This window comes from Sturnira hondurensis, unplaced genomic scaffold, assembly GCF_014824575.4.
Source record: "Sturnira hondurensis isolate 20B ecotype Veracruz unplaced genomic scaffold, ASM1482457v3 Scaffold0005279, whole genome shotgun sequence".
Classification (NCBI taxonomy): Eukaryota; Metazoa; Chordata; class Mammalia; order Chiroptera; family Phyllostomidae; genus Sturnira; species Sturnira hondurensis.
This window is the reverse complement of record NW_028077910.1, coordinates 9,113,250-9,135,180: the sequence shown is the minus strand read 5'-3', so window position 1 is coordinate 9,135,180 and position 21,931 is coordinate 9,113,250. Positions and strand designations below refer to the sequence as shown.

The following is a 21,931-nucleotide window of genomic DNA, read 5'->3' as shown; positions in this document are numbered from 1 at the left end:
TCCTTTCACTTTTGCTGTGCGTCACCTTGCTGCCTCTTTGTGTTTATAGAAACGTACATGGGTCCAGTGCAACCCGGACATGCAAAATTTATAAGAATACAATTGGGTCACATAAAATTAAAATCTCATTAGAGATGGGTAGAAAAATAATTCTAGTATGTTTATCAAAATTACAATTTATTATTATATGGGTAGAATCGGTCATCTAAATAATGTAAGACATATCTGTTAAAATTCTAGGCTTTGAGGACAGATACTTTTGTCTTTGTAAATCACAGTTTTTCAGAACAGTTTATTGCTATGTTATTATTTACTCAATTTATGCATTTAGAGTGAAGAACTCAGTTTGGTGCTATCAGAAACGACATACATGGTATGGTAACCACATACATAGACATTCCTTAGATGGTTTTCAGTACTTGAGGAATGTTTTTTTACTCCTTATAGTGCTGTAACTTTGAAAATTCAACCACATACAACACTGAAAGAGAGAAGAAGAACATAAACACTAATGGATGATATGTGATTGAGGTAGAGCTCGTGAACAAAAGCAAACTATGAGATCGACTGTATGCTAGTAAGATGGTATGTATAAGACTCTTTTTTTCTGATGTTCAGAAATGTGATTGAACAAAAATACTGCCACTGAGAAAACTTCCTTTTTTACCCTTTCTTCTTCCCTTTCTCTCTTTCTTCCTCCCCCCTTCAAAGATGAAGTGTAAAGTTTAAACATAATAATATTCAAATTTAAAAACTTGTTATATCTAATTTCCCAATTCAGAATCTATCAAATTATATCAAATTTCTTCCTGATTTTATAAGAACTGCTTTCAGGGGACTTCCTATTACCTCATTACCATCTTTAGCACGTAGATAGCATAATCATTACTCATTTTACAAATGAATAAAATATGGGCATAGAAAGGCCAGATTCTGGGTTTCAGAAATAAAAAGAATCGTCAAAGAGATCAAGGAGGCTGATCTCCTTCCATCTAAACAATGCGCTAGAGTCTGTGGTGACTTTCTTCTAGCTGGTAGGTCAAAATTACCTGGTTTTAGCAAGATCCCACAGGATTTGAGAGCCTAGCTCAGTATTTTGCAGGGAGAGAGAGAGGGTTTGAGAATTTGGGGAAAGTTCACCAGTGGGAAAGTAAGAACTTTTCCTTCCTTCCTAAAAATGAAGCGCTCATGACCTAACACCAGATACAAGCGGAACGTTCAGAAACGAGTCACAAGCAGCACAACATCGACAACCCTAAATGTTGGTCTGAAAGAGCTTCCCTGGCCTCCTGGGTGGCCTGTGCCCTGTGCTGCCTCTTTCAAGTCAGGAGTTCGGCTTCCCCTCAGAAACTAGGCCATCTGCCACGTTCCCCCGGCTCATCTGACAAAGTTACGTAACCTCCAACTTGACATTTTAATTAAACAGACAGCACCTGTTACAGCCGGCACTTTATGAGGCTTATAAATTTGTGATTGGAAAGGACATCACGAACTTCTGATGAGAGAAGCTCGTGAGTTGATGTTATATTATTGTTTTCCTCCAACAGCCTTAGCTTGCCTGAGTCCTTCTTGCTGGCCATTCTACATTTTTTAAACCCGAGAATAGATAGCCAATTCAGATAATGCTACCTATTTTAAGGGCTCTGTAAATCACCGCTGATGAATGCTATACGGTTTTAGCCGCAGCATCTTCTCTGCAGCAGCTTTATATTAGAGCATTAATAATATTAATTCCTCTTTCACAAGAGTTTAGATTTGTAATTTATGATAATGTTCACTGCAAGCAGAAAGATTAAACATGAGAAACCAATATACCAGCTAAACTGCATGTGTCTGGCTTTATTTTCTTTTGGGGAAGGAAAGTTAGAGAAGGCTTTAAAAACAGCGTGCTATCTAAAATAGTGTTCTCCTAGGTTCTACTGAAGGCCTTTTTGTTTTCGGCAAATAATAACTGCTCAGATTTATGTGTTCTATTAAACTAGTGGAATTATTTATACTGAAGTGGAGCAATCAGAATTAGAAAAATCAATAGTAATGATTTTCCTTAATAACTCCACCTAATAATGATACAGCTTTATAGTTATTTAAAGAGTCACAATAGCTTATCTGAATTTCCTTTGAATCCCAGTGGTGAAAAAACACTTGGTTATTCACTACTGTGACTTGGGTAAGTTGTTCCAGCGCTCTGTGCCTCAGTTTCCTCACCTGTAAAATCAAAAGCATCAAAAACAATCACATTACCCACTTCATTAGGTGCTTGCAATGATCAGATGAGTGAAGCTCTTAGTACGGTGCCTAGCACAGAGCAGGTGCCCAGTCAGCATTAACAACAACTTGACTGCAGTACCAGCTGTCACCGTCACGGTGCTACAGAACAGAAACGAAACCCCACAGCACCATCCGAATAAAGATGGTGTTTGTTATTAAAGATAACAAACTACTCCGTGTCTTGCCACAGGTCACAGCAGTAGCTATTCCTTGGATTCCAAGGACTCACAGATCTCACACTTTTGACTTCCTTGATGTACAACTTTAATGCAGTTGTAGATGGAGTAGGGGTTGGGTTAGTTATACACCCTGAAGTGTGCTCAGTTTTTACTTCTCTGTTTCAAACTAAAGGGTCAGATTTTATCTTATGTTGCTGAGATTTCTCTCCCAAAAAGGCAGGCAGAAGAAACATTTTATATGGAGTTTCTGATAGAAGCAATAGAACAAAAGACAATTTTGAGCATGCCCCTCAGTTTTTACCATACAATCCCAGCATGCTGCCCTGCACCACTGCACTCTGGTGTGGTGCCGAGGAGTAATAAAACAGTGAGCAGAAAAATTCAGACCTTGGGGCCTACAAAGAGATTTCACACTGGAAGACAACCTGACTAGTCACCTTCTGAACAGAATCTTCTCAGGTCATTTGTCTTTGGCTGAAATACTTGACCAATCTTAAATCATTCTGAAAAAGAGAGAGCAGTGGGGGAGAGAGAGAGAAAGGGAGAGAGAGAGCTAGAGAGCCGGAGTTGGTGGGGGTGCTAGTTGCCTGTTGTGTTACCAGACTTTTTATTACCTTCTATTGTTAATAATGTCTAGTAGTAATCAGAATAATGGCCCAAAGAGTTCTAGTTTAAACTCCGAAATAATCTAATATGGACTATGATGATGAGGTAATTTTCAGTTACTTTTATTTTTTAAGTATTGTTTATTGATTATGCTATTACAGTTTTCCCAATTTTCCTTCTTTATTCCCCCTTCATCCTGCCCCGGTAACCCCCCCCACATTCCCACCCCTTTAATTCATGTCCACGGGTTGTATGTATAAGTTCTTTGAGTCCTCTGTTTCCTATACCATTTTTATCTCTCCCCGTCTATTTTATGCCTGCTAATTACGCCTCGTCTTCCCTGCACCTTTTCCCACATAGCCTTCCCTTCTCCCTCCGCACTGAAGTCCCTCTGTGTGATGTCCATTTCTCTGATTCTGTGCCTGTTCTGGTTGTTTGCTTAGTTTTTGTTTTCATTGTTTTTCTTTCCTTTTAGGTTCATTTGTTGATAGTTGTGAGTTTGTGGTCATTTTACTGTTCGTATTTTTTATCTTCTTTTTCTTAGATAAGTCCCTTTAACATTTCTTATCATAATGGCTTGGTGTTGATGAACTCCATTAACTTGACCTTACCTGGGAAGCACTTTATCTGCCCTTCCATTCTAAATGAAAGCTATGCTGGATAGATTAATCTTGGATGTAGGTCCTTGCCTTTCATGATTTCAAATACTTCTTTCCAGTCCCTTCTTGCCTGAAAGGTTTATTTTGAAAAAACACCTGATAATCTAATGGGAACTCCTTTGTAGTAATTTTCAATTACTTTTAAACTTAATTTTACCTTGAAATTGTTGTGTTTATTCTTATACCGTTACACAAAAAATAGTAAAAACCCAATGAACTAGATCTTTTTCATCAAATATTTTAATTATGTGAATTTATTATTTCCCCTCTGCTCTGCTTTGAGGAGATTACACAGGCAAAGTAAAACCCTTTCTGACACTGTAGATTAAGAAACAAAAGAGGTGGGACTTCCATTTGCTTCCATTAACTCAACCCCTCACTGCGTGACCATCACTGCAGTTTAGAATCACCAGACACCAATCACTGAAGAAAAATTTGGCAGAGTTTGTTATCCTTATGTTCCTGATTTGCTTTTGGTATAAAATGGCTAGTATATTTTAATAAAGACAAATGAACCAAAAAAGTTCATTAAACTTTCATTCTTTGTTCATCCCTTGATATATTATTTTATTTCCCCCTGATTATTGCCCCAAACTCCTGCTGAGATGGCAGGGTTTACCTGCTTCAAGAACAATATATTGTGTGCAATTTAATATTGTTCTTTAAATGTTTATTCATTTGTTTCTATGGCAAGAGACTCTTTGGTAATGTTAAGAAGCAATATCTAAACTATTAAAGAATTGCTCAAGTAGGAAAGATATGAAAAGCATATGTTTGCTGACTTTTTTACAAAAACCAAATTCTTTATATTTTACTTAATGGTAGATAGAGGGATAGTTTTCTCCTTGATAATAGGGCATAGCTTTTTTTCAATGGTATAGGATACTAATTTTAGAATATGATGCAATGGCTATGCTCATCTACTCTACGAGCTCAATTAATAAATGAAAAGGGAAAGACATTTCTATATTACAGTTCATGAAGGCAACCTCGATATAGAAAAGATACATAGTTTCTTGTAAGCAAAATTTCTAAGGGGCATAATAACTGCCATAAAATATAGAACTCTGTCTCTTAAGATTCTTGCAGTCTAAAAATGATCTCTGTAGAGTAAAACAGGCTGGAAATAAAGATATGATTTCTAGTTTTACTTAATATAAAAAGGTATATTAAGCTATCATTTTTAAATTGGCTTGAAATAGTGTAAAGAACCCATTACAGAAAGAGACTCTTATTACCATTGCTAAAGAGAAAAGGAAGCGTGTAAGCATAACCATGAACACTTGCCTGGAGAATTTGTACAGGAGCCCAGGAAAGACATTTTCTGTGTCCGCAGTGTAACAATAGGCATACAGAGGGCACTGGGTTGTTGTTAGTGAAATGGTTGAGTAGTGTTTCAAGGTGAGTAATATTGATGAAAGAACCTGACTTTTTCATTTGTTTGCTACCAATTTGAGGAAATATAAGACGTTTGGGAAATTGTGCTGGGAAAATTTAAGCCCCAGATTAATGGGGAAACCAACTGGGGAGTTTCAGGTGCTTGTTTCTGCCTCAGCTGTTGGCCCTGTAGCTCCGCTAGGGATGCTACTCTGATATGAGGGCCAGACCCCCTTGCTCCTATCTTATCAGCAAGAGTATTTGTGTGCACTGGTAGACATGCTTTTCTAAGACAGACTGTCTACGTAGACCTCCTTACCCTTGCAAAGAATTTATCATAAGTGACTGTTAGCCATGTGTTTAAGACAATGATAAGATCTGTAAGCCCTTGAGATCTAGGTATATTCCTAAGATATTTATTTCTTCTCTAAGTGGAAATATTGGTGCTTATAATTTACTGTTACTGTTTTTAATACAAAAATCCTTACATGTAAAGGCCATAGGTCTCTCTCTTTCTCTCTCCCTTCCCCTCTCTCTAAAAATAAATAAATAAAACCTTTTTAAAAAGAGATATATAAACATTTTAAGCATTTTCTTGCACACAGCTCTTCAGGTCGAAACAGGAATGGTCAGGAGACCCATCCACCTCCCTCATCACACTGCTCTGATCTGAATGAGTCACACTCTTGGTCCGCTCTGTCCAGAAACAGAAAGTTTCATTCACCTTCAGATTCTGGAATATCATCCCAGGTAAATATTTTTAATTAGCCCTTGACGTAATGATAAGTTTATGAAAGGAACTTGACCTTATATTTAACACTTTTTAATAAGTGCAAATAAGTGTTCTTAAATCCAGCCTTCTAACTGGGAGGCGGGAATGAACGGCTGATACACTCAGTCCCAACTTGGAGAGGAAAGGGAAGAAGCTGGGGTGGAGAAACACCAGAGGAGATGAGCAGAAAAGATAAAGACTCCAAAACAGAAATGGCATCCCTTTCTTTCTCCCACTCAGCTCAAATACTGTCTCTGGTCTAGGATTTATATCCTTTCCTTCTGGAATTTCCTTTGTTAATACAAGATTCCCCCCTCCTAAACTGACCATTTCCAAGACTTCCTCTTACCCTCCTGCATGGAATCACACACGCTTTTCCTCCTCTCCTTCATTCATAATTGTTCCACTTATCCCACTGGATCAAGGTGAGTCATTTATGGCTGCCTCCCAAAATTATGGAAAAGGAGTTTTTAAAGCACAAATCAAATGTACGATATTTGGAGTTTTTTAATTAATTTTTTATGGTAATTTTTGAATAAATGAATGAAATGAAGCATACTCACTTTGAAAATATTTACTGAACCAATGAATTAGTCAATTGGTTTATAAGAATTAAAAACAGAAAAAGAACAGGGTAAAGCACAAATATTCACTGTGCCTTAAGAAGAGACAATATTAACAAAGCTGCAACACATTGACAACTTTACCCTGATATAAATGAAGAAAGATAAGGGTTCAAATTTCTACAATGTCAGCAATCCCAAAATCACCCATGTAACTCCTTTAAAAAATAAATGAACAGGGTTTTTTTGGCACAAAATTAGACACCAGTTGAAAAATGGAAGCTATCTTCTCTAATACAGCTTTAGCTTAGATGATGTTTTTCTCAGCAAGAACCTTAAGGAATACAACAAAGAGGCAATGCTTTGTGAGTATTTAACTTTAAAGAAATTTTTATTCTATAATAGAAGCAAGAAAAAACATTCCAAAAGCACACTACAGGTTGGGAGAAAAATATACATAAACATGTGACCTCAACAACAAAGAGTAAGCCAGGGACTACATTTCTCAATAATCTAAAATGCATAAATTCATTTGTGTTTCTTAGGGTTTTTTTAAAATAGCTCTAAAGAATGAGTGAATTCCTTGAGAGCATGTTAGCAACTCTTCAGGGCATCTCAAAGAATTGTTCAAGCATTAATATTTTAGTGTTACTGTTATTAAAGTAGAAAGATTTATGGTTAGTTCTATTTTTTAAATGAAGACATTTAATTAGGTACTAGTTCAATCAAAGTCATTCACTGAATAAGTAATTAAGGTAAAAGATCAAAGCTAACTTATTATTAAAAAGCCACTTCTTCCCAGTTCCTTTTGAGACAGCTTTTTCCGAATTCTGCTTTACAAGATACACAGTCCCACATCCTGCTCCAAGAATAAAAAGTTCTATGTCTTAAAAGTTCAGGGGGACACTTTGTAGTATCGACTCACAGTATGTATTAGAATGCTGAAGTCTCTGAGAAGTCTGATAATAAAGAGAAGTGCTTAACCTGGTTTAATCTGGAGCCTCGTAAACTCACTTAATAGTGAAAATGGCTTTATGTTAGTATTAGTCAAACAAATTTACAGCTCAAGCAAAGCATAAACTCCACGCAATACTGCTCTGTAAGTTGAATGCAGTAGTTCCAAAGACTTCACTGACATTCCTTTAAATCACACATTCTGAATTTGTGTGTATATGGTGTAACACTGGCTAACAAAAGAATGAGCCCGTGGTGTGTGTATGTAAAATAATGATCTTTTCCTAGTAATATATTTTTTTGTTTGTGTTACCTTGAAATTACCATAAGCTGTAGAATATAATGGGAATTGTGAACAACTACAACACCAAGAGCCATAAACAATATAAAATCGCCCTAAATGTGAACTTGGCCCATATTTTGGTCAGTATTATACTGTCTAGAACAAGAAAGATGACCAGACATAAAATAATTTATTCAGTACCAGCTACACATTTTAAGAGCGATGTCAATAAATTGGAACTCTTCCCAAGGAGAGCTACATGTTCTTCCTAGATAGTGAATCATTTGCAAACCTTGGTCTGTGGGTAATAATTGAATGACTTGGGAAGAAGATGATGATGGCTATCAAACACTTGAACAGCAGTCACATGTGAAGGGATTCTTTGGGGTCCATAGAATGAAGAGCCCTTAATTGTTACAACTGTTTGAAATGGAATGAGATTCTTCATGAAATATTCATTAAATATTAAAGGACAGTTTATGAGAAGTAGTGTGAAGTGGAATCATGAAAGGGTACATAAACGTATTTCTGCTACCCTTCACCATCAAACATAAATCAATTGCAGGTGTTGGAGATGCAAAGGTGAATAAGAAGATACAATTTAGATTAGACTAAGGTGTCTTCTATGAGCACACCAATAGGTACTCAGAGTTCCATTTGGCTGAATGTTTTGCATGGATTTGCATCACTTTTGTACATAAAAGGAAATGAATTGTGTATTGCCAGATGGTATTTTTCTTCTCTCTTATGTCAAAGCTTCCGTCAGATTCTGTTAAGCACCTCACTTGGCACGAGGTGGAACACCATGATGTTGAAGGAAGTCAACTGCGTTGCCCAAGAGTAAGAGAAGGTAAAAGAACAAATGTGTCTATTCTCTGTGTACATGCCCTGAGCAGAGGGTTTCATGGATTAAAATACATTACTTGAAAAAAAAGATATTTCTTTCAAGTAGAAAGAATTTGTTTTCAAGATCATGAAATTGTTAATTTAGCGAAGCCACCTTTAAAAGCATATTGTAATACAGGGTCTAGTACAAATAGTGCTTCTTTTTTATTATAAAATTTCTATTACAAAATCATAAGCATGTAATTCTGTAACACAACAATATCACACTCAAGTACAGTATGTGACATTCTGGGTGAAATGCTCAAATGGGTATATAAGTTATTACACCCATATTATTACACTACCAACCAAACTCAAGCAGGCCTTACTTCTGCCAGACCCTGTATCTGATTATAAAGATAATAGATTTTCAGTATTAAATATTGGAAAATATATAAAGAAGAACCTACAATTCAAGTATCCAGAAATACTCATTGTGACTTTTATTTCCAATTATGCTTTCCTTGAAAATCATGAACATATACATATATACTTAACAAAATTATATGAACAATTTTAATAAGTGAGTATTTTCATTTATCTTAATATTGTGAGCATTACCCCAAACATATTTATAAAGGTTACATATATTTTCATGACCTGCATATTAAACTTATTTAACCAATGATCTTTTTGCAATTTAGTTTATTTACTATATTTCATGAGCATGGACAACACTATTACTTAAGTGGATGACTTTAACCTGTTTTAATTCTATACTTTTTTTTTAAAGCATCAAAAGAGAGTAAATAGACCAAGTCATCTCATTTTATATTTTCACTAGATATTTTAGATTTGGTAAAATAACCAATATTTAAATGTTCCCTTTTCATCTTCAGATTTTACAAACGAATTAGTGGGACAGTGTGAAGAATCATGATCTGCAGCCCCTGATATGCGTAATTTGGTTAGGATTAGTAGATTATAGTTTTATGGCTGTAAGTAGATTTCAAAAGATGATAAATTATGTAGGAACAGAGACCAAATGCACTGTAGGAACAGTGCATTTCTTGTGTCTCTTTTGCATCCTCCATAAGCTGATGAAATATTAGACATAATTCCTACTTCAGTGAGTATTTAGTTTCTATAAAACACCCAATATCTTGGCTGTCTTCCATCTGTATTTTCAGACCGACAACTATAATGTGCAATTATATTGTCCAATTATTATATTGGCTTAGAAAGAGTTGTTATAAATATATTTACCTGCTTATTTTCCCCTCTCAATTGCATTACTTTACTCACACTGTGCCTTTTGTCTCTTAGTCAAACTCAGTTGGCAAAGGGAGACTAAAATAGCATCACTTACTGAAACTTTGAGTAAAAGACGTTCTTCTGTTTTAACTCTGGCAGGCCTTACTTCTGCCAGAGTTAATTTACTTACTTTATTTGCAGCTAAGTACTGACTCCTAATATTTTAAAAAATATTAGTAGATAGTAAAATTAGAGGAAATTTAGGTTTGTCCTTTGGGAACCTTAGAGAGAATATTATCTCAAAAAGCAAAAAAAAAATATGGGTAATTATAAAGAAAGAAGACCAGAAGAAGGAAGACAGTGAGTGGCACGTGCAAGGAATTCATCAGCAAAAGGAAAACAGGGCTACCTCAGAAACTAAAGTGAGTTGAGTTCAGTTGGTTCTTAAACTTTAGTTAAAGTGCTGTGTGAAAATGCAGATTCCTGGGCCATACATACTCCCCCCACATTTGATGTAGTTAGCATGGAGTGGGGCCCCAGTGCCTGCATCTGTAAAAATTATCACAGGACGTTCTGTTGCAGGTTATCTCATTTCTATACAATGAGTAACACTGTTTTAGGAGATTTAGAGGAAGGGAGGGAAGGATGAAATTTGGATAGAAAGTCAAAAGATTGGTAAAAGTTAGGGTACTGGCATAGGGTATGTATGAGGAAGGTAGTTGATGACTGTGACAGCTGCGATGAAGAGAACAGAAATTGTAACCTGAGCACAGGTGGAGAGTGAGGTTTAGAGAGGATTGCAGAATTGCAGAAACTGCAGGGGATGACCAGAGAATAGATGCAGGAGTAAATGCAGGAGCAAGCTAAAAATGAGCCTGTGTAAACAGAGTCCAATGGTCTCCCTCTTTCCCTGATTTAAGCAGCCAGGTCATGGGCGGAGGTCATCTCTCAGCAAAACCAATCCCACATAATGACCCCAGTGGTCATTCATGCAAAGGACATCATTGCTGTGTAAAGATAAGGCACATTTTCCTGCCATACATCGTTAACAACACCCAATGTCTGGTCGAGTGAGTAGTCATAAAAGGAATGGAGCACGATGTAGGGGATGCAAAACATTGGAAAAGTCCATCACCTCCGACCCTGGAGAAAATTGTTGTCCCTTGTTTATAGTTTTAAAGATTTTTGTGTGTGTGTGCTCATGTGTGTGATGGAGATCAAGTGTTTTTCAAAAGCATCTTGATAAGAATTACTCTCCTCTTAGCTTAGATCTTGAAAGACCCTTCAAAACTGCTCCAGTTGGGGATCAACTGCCCCAGTTGTAAATCCAGGAAGAGTTCCTAAGAAAAGAAAGGTTATCTGGTGTGTGATAAACAGCAATTTCCCAAGACTTTCATAGCCTCTCATTGGAAGATCAAGACTGACTTAACTCCCCCCAATTAACTCAAGCAAAAGAGCAAACCGTTGGCAGAATTCGTCTGTTTGAAAAGGTCTCAGCAGCAGGTTGGTTCAGTCACTGATGCTGAAATGACAAACCCAGTGAGGACACCAAGAACAATCACAGTAGGAGCAGGGAAAAGCCAATACCCTGGGGCTGACAGATACTTCAGGCTGCCGTCCTCAACAGCTAAGAAATATCTTCAATTACTAACTAAGTCTGAGGGGAAAAGTCCAGTTTAATGCAGCTCCTTACAATGGAGATGACCTTTGGCCCCCCCACTTCAAAAAAACTTTGAAAGCTGCTTTTAAAAAAGTGATTGAAAGAGCAGAAGATCAATAGAAGTCAAATGAACAATACGGGGCAAAGTTAAATAAACTCTGGAGTGCATATCTATTGCCCGAAGAAAGTTTCCAAATTTGGGGGTGAGAATTAAAGGCAATAGAGCCAAAGATCTCCCCAGTCAATTAGGTGATTGTTCCAGTTCTTCTAATTCTGTGACTTTTAATTCTGGTCATCCTAATAAATGAAGAAGATAATTTCCTAACACAAGAAAATTCTATTTGTAAATGGGTTGAGATACTGCCACCTTCAGATTTAAATTATTTCCCGGATGGCAAATAGTACAGTTCATTATGAGACAAATGCCCGAAAAGGCAGGTAAGACCTTGGCTTCCACCTGTGCCTAATGGAAGAACTGATGTTTGTGTCAAAATAATGAAATACTGGAGTCTTTCTCTTATTGTCTTCCGTAAATCTTTTCATGAATAGACTCCATCTCCCATCTGAGCCCAGATAAACCTGCCACAAAAACAAAGTTTGTTCCTGATCCCTTTGGTATCCTCTTTCTGGTTTTTTTCCCCACTTTTGAAATGAAGGAAATCATACATTCCAGGAAAATAGGATATTAGAAGCAGGTACCAAGGGTACCAGGTATGACTCAAAGAAATCCAGTCTGTTAGAGTCAGGAGGAAACTGAAATCAGTTTGTGTAGGATTGACTGCTGTCAGAGGCCTGATTGGCATGATAACAGAGTGAGTTCAGCTGGGGTAGCACATGAGCTACCCCAGACAAGAAGGGGTTTATGGCAATGAGAAAGCATATGTTGGTTTAGAATAGTATGTTGATATTATAAAAGTATTAGAAATCTATTTTTAATATAGCATTATGAAAATGAAACAAAATTATTCTCATCCAATTCAACTCATGTTAGGCCCTTGGTTCCAGTCTTCCTTGTATTTCAGCACATGCGGAAAGCAGAAGCTCAGAAAATTAAAATTAGGCACCTGAAGTCAACAGTTCCCTAGGACCCAACTTCATACTGGAAACCGGGTACTCTTTCCCTACCCCTCAAAGTTTTGCACGAACTTAATTTGGAGGGCAGAAAGGTTGGCAAATTGTGGGAAATGAGTTTGGCAATGGAGATTGGTGAGACTGTGGGAAACCTTGCCTGACAAGCTAGGACATTTCATCTTTCTTTGATAGGCAACAAGGCATTTCTGAATTGTTTTGAACATGTGAGTCCTATGGTGAAGCTGCAGTTTAGAAAAGGCTGTATGACAATTTGCCTCATTTATTTTGAAGGAAAGAATACTGCAAACAAGGGGAAGTTACATTCAGGGAGAAAAATAGGAGGATCTGGATGTTGAGAAAGAAGGGAAGAATCTCAAGGGGAAAACGCTAATTAAATTGAGGTACAAAAGAGGAGAAAAGTCAGGAGTGAATTTACATCCCCAAATAGAAAATTATACAAAGATTGAAGTCACTATGCTGTTGATTCTCCCATTTGCATGGGCTAGAAATAATTCATGTATGTTAGAGGTTAACTCCTTTCCTTACTGCCTGCATTAGTTGGGCATTGCATGGGTCAAATCTTGGTTTCCTCAATCCAAATATTGAGTGGCAGGGTGAAACAGCAGGTCAAATGCCAAGTGCAGATGCCGGTCCTGTCGCCCTGCACCCACTTCCGGGGCCTTCCCTTACGACTTTTGCCTAGGACCCCCTGCACAGGAGCTCCTCTCCACACAGGATGAGGGAGCCTCGCCTCCACGGAGAAGAGTCTGTGAAAAAAGCCGATGGGAAACATGGCTGCAAGAAAACTGGGAGGACTGCAAGGTGAGAGCTGGAAACCAGCAGGAAGAAAGAACCTATTTTCCTCGTTGATTAAATCATGACACGTTTTAAAGGGAAATTACCTGGATAAATATTTTAGGCATCTCTTCCCAATGTGGGGGCCAAACCCACAACCTAGGCACCTTCTCTGACCAGGAATTGAACCAGCAACCTTTCACTCTTCAGAATGACACTTAACCAACGGAGCCATGCCCATCAGGGCCCTTTGTGATCTTTTGAAGCATAGAGATATCTATATTTCCTTTAAAATAGTATATATATTTTTTATTTTTAGGATGCTGAATTATAGATTGTTTTATTACTTAAAAATAATTTGCTATATTTCTTCATGTCATACTGCGTAATGTTGCTGAGCATTTTTTCAGTCTCTGTGCACAATCTTTTTTTCCAATTTTTTTTATTTAATTATTTTTCAAGTACAGTTTTCTATTACTTCCATCCCATCCCACCCCCCGTGGTCCCCCCTCCCTCCCATTTCCACCCTTCTCAGTTGTTGTCCATGTATCCTTTACATATGTTCCTCTAAATCCCTCCCCTATTTCCCCTGAAATTCCCTCCCGTCTCCCCTCTCCCCTCTGGTCACTGTCCCCCTGTTCTCTATTTCAGTGTCTTTGGTTATATTTTGCTTGCTTGTTTGTTTTGTTGTTTAGCTTCCTGTTAAAGGTGAGATCGTATGGTATTTTTTAAAAGGGGATTGTCATTTCATTCAATAATTTTTATTAACAGAAAATTGATGGTAAGATTCTGGAAATAAAAAAGTTAAGGTGACTTTTATTCGTGGAGTTTTCAAGAACAATGCTACTACTGAGAAGAGTTTTAATTTCCATTACATCAAAGTTGACTGATGTTAAAAGTAAAAATAAAAAGCAGCTATCTTTGAAATGTGCCAAGTGCTTTTTGGGTATGTATCCCTAGTTGCTTTGAAACAAAATCATAGTTTTCATCTTTTGAATGATATCTTGCTCTGAAATCTTTATGAATGTGATTTTTTTTAGTATTTCCAAGGAGACTAAAGATAACTAATCATTTCAATCAGTAATTCCCAAATAAAGCTTTATCCCCTTCACTGCTAGAGAATTTCAGAGTCTGTCTGAGGACCCAGCCTCACCTCCTCGCCCTCCACCTTGGGGTCATTTTAATCAGTATTCACTCAGTATGTCCCCTTCACTACCTTGGAAACCTCTGCCACATAATTGTGAGTGGACATGTGACTATGTGAGAGAACAGAAAAAGGCGACAACTCATTTAAATAGTATATCCAATATACTCTTAGGTAATAACTCTTTATAAAAGTTGACAAACAACTTGCTTTTTCTTTTTGTTTTTCCCTTCAGAATTTGAACATTTCATTTCAGGATTTGGGGGACCCTTATCAAGTGACCAATTTTAACAGGATTCTTAGAAGACTAATTCGAGTTGAAACGCTCTGGTTAGTGGATAACTCACTGGTGGATTTAAGTGCCATAAGATTGCCAAGGTATCTGCTGCCTAGAATGTCTAGTTACTATGACAAAATCAAATCTTTGCTGTTTGTGGACATGGGACTGTCACCACTCTGTCCACATTGTGGTTCACCTCATGTGATCAGGTCTTAGAGCTCATAGTGCTAAATGTTGCCTGGGCAAGACAAAAATGCAAATATATGTATTAAAATGTCACACGTTAGAGAGAAGAAATGTATTATTTTCCAAATTAATATTGCTATGATCAGTATTTAGGGGAGTAATTTGCAGTGATAGAATCTCATTGGCATTAAAAGCTGCCATCTATTCCATTGTAAACTAGAAGTGCAATTACATTACATGTGCACCTAGTGTTGTAAGATGGCAATTTTTAGTCGATCATATTTACTACAGGCAAAACCGCCCCCAAATGGAGTTATTTTCTGGAAGGCAGGCCCCTCCTATTACAGGCTTCCCCGACTCGCACAGCGTTCTAGGAACCCGCCTGAATCAGTGCGCCAGTTGGCGTGGTTGCGAGAGGCTGCATTCGGCTTCGGTGAATCTTGCTTTAGACTTTCAGTATGTTTGCCCACTTCCGCTGGGTGATTATGAGCGCACCTGCCCACAGCGCACTGACCGTTCAGCAGTTTTTGAACAAAAGTGGCATGACCCCCGTGCCTCCCCCTCCCTATTCACCCAATCTTGCCCCAAGTGGCTTTTTTTGTTTCTTGGGTTGAAAAAAGTCCTCCTTCCACGGGGAATGTTTTGCTGATATGGGTGAGGTAAAACAAAAAACAGTAGAAACACTGAAAGCAATCAAAATTTACAATCAAAAACTGTTTTGAACAGTGGAAAAAAGCTTCAATAATTGTCTGAGGAATTCAAGTGGAGAATACTTTGAAGGTGACTGAAGTTTGAATATATAAGAATAGATGCACAATTTTTAATAAATAAATTCTGTGGTTTTAGGGGGTTCCCCCCTTGTGTTAAGTACTTGTAGGAAAAAGTCTATAGGTAGTTGATGGAAATCTTAGCTCAGGGTCACATTTTAATGGAACGATGGTGTTAGCAATAACAGTGACAGACACAAACATAAAAAAATTGAATTACGTGGACTTCTTAGTCCTTCAAGGACCCCAAGATAACCTACCTCTCTGCTCTGGATTGCGTGAGAACCCCTTTAGCGGCGAGCTGCCCTCCGCTTCACTCGGCAGAATGGGTTGCTGGAGGCAGCTTTGGTAACAGCAGGCAGTCCTGGGGAAAAATTAGGAGACAAAAGAATTGAGCAACCACACATTTCTCGTCCTAAGAAGACCTTTTGGTTTTCTTTTATATAAGAGAGCTTTTTTTCTGATCTAAAATATTATTTTCTCAATGAAGAATTTAAGTGCAGCAAAGTAAAAAGAAAAAAATAGCTATAATCTCCCAATTTAGAGGCAGTACTCTTCACAAGTCTTTGTTTCTCCATGAGAACGTTTCAGGGCTGACAGTATATGCAGTCCTTCACTCTTTCATTCAGAGCTTACTGAGGGTCCACCACGGGCCCGAAAAGACAAGGGATTCCTTTGTTCAGCAAGCTTACACTCTCATATGTCCTGCTTATTTTCTCCTAATATTTTAATGCAGATATTTCTATTTTCTTTCAAATCTCGCTTGTAGAGAACATCACTGTCCCTCCTTTGAGCGGTTGCATTCTAGGCGTGGCAGGCATACTAGCCCTGTGCAAGACTGGGGAGTTAACTGTCTTCATTAGGAGACAAATGACGAGGTGTTTACATTTTGTATTCAGCTGCAGAGTTTTAAACATGAATAAAAACCATCTCACATCTTTCAAACAATTGCCAAAGATACCGCAGATACGGCATCTATCCTTGGCTGAGAACCACATTGAGACTCTCACTGGGCTCTCCTGTTTGCAGCACACGCCACTAGAATCCCTTGTGCTCAAGAGGAACCCTTGCGAATTTTACCAGAATTACCGGAAACGGTAAGACCATACATAAGTGCCTTGAGTCACCTTTTGTACTTCACTGAATATCTAGTATAGATTGGATGTTTATCACTTCTAATCACACCTAAAGAACTTTGAAATCTTTTTTGGGGGGGGCGGTAAATAAATCTTTACTACACTTTCTGTTAATTTGCAATTGCTGTACAAATTTTAGGCTCCTCTTGTAATGTGACTTTACGTATACAAATATGCTTCATTTTAGATGCTCGGATCCTATGCATTTTCTTTCATAATGTTTCATAGATATTATGTCTTTTGAAAAATTCTAAATATAAACTCCTATCAAGGCCCATGTGACAATCTCATAAATTGTTTATTCTCTGGTTTCATTTTCACTCCTTTGGGCCACAGGGCACCATTAAGTGAATACAAAGAAGTAATTGATCCAATCTACTCTAGTGGTTGAAAGAGCTTGAAAACACGCCAAGAATAAGCCATTTTTATTGCTTTTTCACTATTCAGAACATTCTTAATGACAGTAATTGAATCTAAACAAACTTGGAATGTGCACCAGGTAAAATAACTACCTATTTATCACCAGCTAATTTCCAGCACCAGTATTAGTGTACTTAGAGGCATGATAAGGATTAAACAAGCAACTGAGTTCTCGAACCTGTATCTGTCCCCATATGACCACAAACCATTTCACCTCTCGCTTTGAACTTGTTATACAAAGGTTTAGATCATCTCTAGGTTACACTCCTGTCCCATGATTATAGCGCTTTGTCTACATCCAATTTCAATGGAAGACACGGTTCTCATTACCTGTCTTTCTCACACTGCCATTTCCCCACAACAGCAGCTGTAACCCAGAGGTCTGTACAATATTGACTCTTCAACTCCTGATGTACAGTGAAAAATTGTCCACATAAAAATTCTAATCTCTGTTGTTACTACATAAATTCCATTCCTGCCGTTGTCTCCCTTATGACTGTCCATGGAGAGCAAAATTTCATGTTATGTGTTAATGAATTCTCAAAGTGCTTTTACATAAGTGAGCACTAGCAGCACATTTGCTTTAATATTTAACTATAATAATGTTTTGAAGTTCAAAGTCATATTTTCTACAATCGGAGGTTTAGCTGGATATTTTAACATTATTCATGAAAATCACATTTTCAGTTATAAAGATAATTTATTACTATTATATGCCATTTTTGTTAATTTATATGCAAAATTTTATAAAACATTTTAGCCCCAACTCTGTCACTTGCCTCCCTTCAAAGAATGCCTTACAACAATAATATTAAGATTAATTGTCTGGAATCTGATATGCCCTTAGGTCTCACTGTAAATCTGTCTTCAAAATTCACGATGTGGTATAGAGTTATGTGGGAATGAAGGCTATAATGAGGTTCTTACTTTTCCAGTCTATTGGGATTGAGTCCAAAGTAGATATATACTGACATTCAAGCTATAAAAAGCAAGGGTGTATTGACTTAGGTAGCACAGGATTACTTTAAACAGAAAGATGTGGCCATTTTAAAGTTGGAGGGAAGGATGTAAATATCCACTCCCACTGAGGAACTAAGCTGAAGTCCCAAGTTTATCCAAATTGGGGTTTAGTCGTCTAGCCAAAAGCCACACTTTGAGCATTATAACACCACTCACTTTGTCATTGGGTACCTTTGTGTTGAGGATTTGAGCCAGACCTTCAGTGACCTTTTACATTTTGATCAGAATTATTTAGCTGTGAATTTTCTTGATCACTTTCACCTAAAATTGTGCCTGTCTTTCCCTTGCTCCTTTGTTTCAGATCTTCCCATAAAAAGACAGCACGATTCAAAAGTGAAAGGACTTAATGACAGAGCTAATAGGGTTAAGTCCCAGTGGGCAGAGGGCATCCCCACTTCCCAGAATACCACAAGCAAACTCTTTTGCCATTTTTCAGAAGTCCGTGCGATATTAGTTCAGCAGAGTTTGACTTTTTAAAAAGAAGTAGTGACTAGAATTTCCTGCCAGCCAAGTCTTAACATTGGAGCCAGAAGACTTCGATTTTATCCTTCGCTCTGTCATCCACAGGCCTAGTACTCTGGGGTCAATTACTTATAATGAGCGACACAAACCAACCAGACAGAGCTGTTGTGGAAATGAAATGATTTAATATGCAGAAAGCATTTCGTGCTAAAGCAATCATGCAGCCGATGGGAGTAGTCAAGGAGGTCAGCACCTGTTGGCGTGTCTGCTAAGTGGTTTCAGTATCTTTTGTCCTGGGAACATCCCAGGACTATCTATGCATTCCCTCTGGCCTGATGTCCAGGTGTCCCCAATCTAGAAACGCTGTCCACCGGAGAGGAAATGCTGCTTTCTTGCACTGCTAGGTATATGGCTACTGTTCACCTGGGTTGATGTGAAGGACTGTCTACATTTGAAATTTGAGCTTCAAAATTCTCTGTCAAAAAAAAAAACACCAAGAATCATATTATTTTCTACCTCGTCTTACACCTCTCAGTCAGAATACTTCCCTAACTATCGCTGAACAACATGGGCTTGCTTTACCTTCTTTCTAAAACTTTTAAGTGTATAACATGCACATATATCATGACCTCATTCTTTCTCTCATGGTTAGCTGGCTGAATCCATTCATTAATTTTTCTCTTTATAGGATTTTGTAAAAACTGGAATTAAATCTCGTATAAAAACAGACTGCATGCAGGCCCACTTCTCTGACCAATACTTAACAAATTAATGGACCCTCTGGAAACTCCTCAGGAGGGTGCACTCCAGCATAATGAAATGGATAGTATTTTATTTAAACCCCTTTGCAAAGATAAGGGAATAAAGTGATAGCCACTCATTTTTCTCATGACAATAGGCAAAGACCACTTATTTATGAAGAGAGTAAGTGAAATACAATGCTTTTGTATAATAGTTACTCATTTTTCCTTTTTATTTTTTTCTTTAGAGTGTTCTCCTGTTTGCCAAACCTAAAAATGCTGGATGGGATCCCGAAGCTTCCAGAAGATTCTCCACCACCAGAAACCAATATTTTTTCAAAATTATATATTGTATTTTAATGCAATTTGTATAGAAAGAAAGCAATCAGCATATGTCTCTAATAGACATAATAAATGCATAACTAAATATGGCTATTTATTATAAATATTGTATATATATATATAATTTTTCTTTAAGCTAGTAATTTCCAGTTCTTAAAAAATTGTATAACTTGTCAGTAAATTAAATTTTGAGTATATACATATAAATAATTTTATTTAGAAATTATATACATGAAACACTAAATAAATATACAATGTATGTTTTAAAACATTGAGTAGTAGATATCTATATAAAATGATGGGATGGAAACTGAACACGAATAAGGGCTCTAAGTTTTCCCTCATGTTCCAGGGACTCAGCTGGTCTATTTCCAGGACTATAAGCCCCTTGTTTTTCAAGTTCTGCTTTAAACATCCGAACCTGTCAAAAGAAAAAGAAACCATCAGAAATGCCGTGTGTTATTTTAAGCCACATACTTTGGATTCTCGTTTTAAGTTCTTTTGTCCATTAGTGACTTTTAAACAGTAGAAATTTAGGAATGTCCTGGGCCATATGCTGTCCATCCAAGGGTGTCCAACCCGAGGCCTGTGGGCCCCATGCAGCACAGGGTGGCTGTGAATGTGGTCCAACACAAAATCACTCATGTAATTAAAACATTGTGAGATTTTCTTGTGGTTCTGTGTCACAGTGTATTTAATGTGTGGACCAGGACAACTCTTCTTCTTCCAGTGTGGCCCAGAGATGCCAAAAGGTTGGACACCCCTGCTGAAAAAAACACTTACAAAACAAACAATAATGGTAAAGCTTTTTTTGTGTAGAGAATTTCATAAATGTGATTTTAAAACTGCTTTCCCTATATGTTGATGAGAAAGAACACAATTCAGTTTGCCTTCAAAATTTAGAAAGGTTAATAGCCAGATCAATTTATGACCTTGTATTTTTATTTATTTCCAAAGATCGACTTTGTTGGAGAACAAAGGATTTCCCAAGATGGTTCCTAGATTAAACCAGGGAGCCTAGCAAGAAATAAAAATATTTTTCTGGACCATTCTGCCATGAGTGAACGCTGCTTGTAACATTTTATAACAAAGATTCTCACAAGATCCAAGATACAATCCCTTCCCTCAAAAATCTTAAGCATGAATGAGAAGACAGCATGCATAATTCTATTTTGAATTACGTGAAGCCACTTTGAGGACTTTCTAGAGAGAACATTGCGTGAGGTGAAGACTGTCGGCCGCAGCAGGTGGTTCCAGCGAGTCAACAGAACGTGGAGGGGGGCACGAAACTCAGGAAGATAGTGTGTGTGTCAGCTAGGAATGGACCTGGCTGTGGAAGTCAAAGACGTGGGTCGGCAACAGTTCTAAGAAAAGTATTATTAGTAATAATAGCTACAACTTTTGAGCCTGTGCTATGGATCAGGCATAGGACAGAGGTGTATCCATTATTTAAATCCTCAAAAAACTATGCGGTCTCAATAACTCTCATTTCACAGGCAGGGCTAGCTGAGGCTCGGAGAAGTCACACAAGGCAGGCCATGCAATAACTACAAGGCAAAGCCGAGGGTCAAAGCCTGAACATCTTCTAACACCCTTGCTGCATCTTTTAATGACATAGGTCTAATTTAAATTTTTCATGGACAGCTTTCTCCCCATAATTCATCACAAATACTACTAGCATTTAGTCACAATCAAGTACTCATAATTTTTTAGCATACCCCAAACTTTCCTTATTTGAGTTTTTCCTTAGTTCTGCAATACTTTTTCCTTGACAGCACTCCTAAGAAATTGTTACTTCTTTCGATGTTCACTTCAAGTATTATCTCCTTCAAATAAAATCTTCTCTCATCTTTTGCATCATCTGTTTCCTCTGCAGGCCCATAGTACGTTTTTGACATGTTTTCTTTTTTTTTTATTTATATGTCTTTAGATGGGAAGGAGAGAGGGAGAGAAACATCAATGTATGGTTGCCTTTTTGTGCGTCCCCTGCTGGTAGTTAGCCTGCAAGGAACCGGCCTGCAACCCAGGCATGTGCCCTGGCTGGGAATCGAACCACGATCGTCTGGTTCACAGGCCCGCGCTCAATCCACTGAGCTACGCCAGCCAGGGTATTGACATGTTTTCTTAATAATGCCCCCACTTGGTTTTAAAAAAATTGTACCTTGCCT

The 21,931-nt window shown here is 37.6% G+C and overlaps 1 long non-coding RNA gene across 1 annotated transcript; it reads left to right on the top strand.

Annotated features, from left to right (window-relative positions):
* The first annotated feature begins 565 nt into the window (after positions 1-565).
* Positions 566-20,401, top strand: LOC118987513 (uncharacterized). The gene is made up of 3 exons (XR_005066580.1): positions 566-577; positions 6,490-6,495; positions 20,333-20,401. It is a non-coding gene; the product is annotated as an uncharacterized LOC118987513 (long non-coding RNA).
* The last annotated feature ends 1,530 nt before the right edge of the window (positions 20,402-21,931 follow it).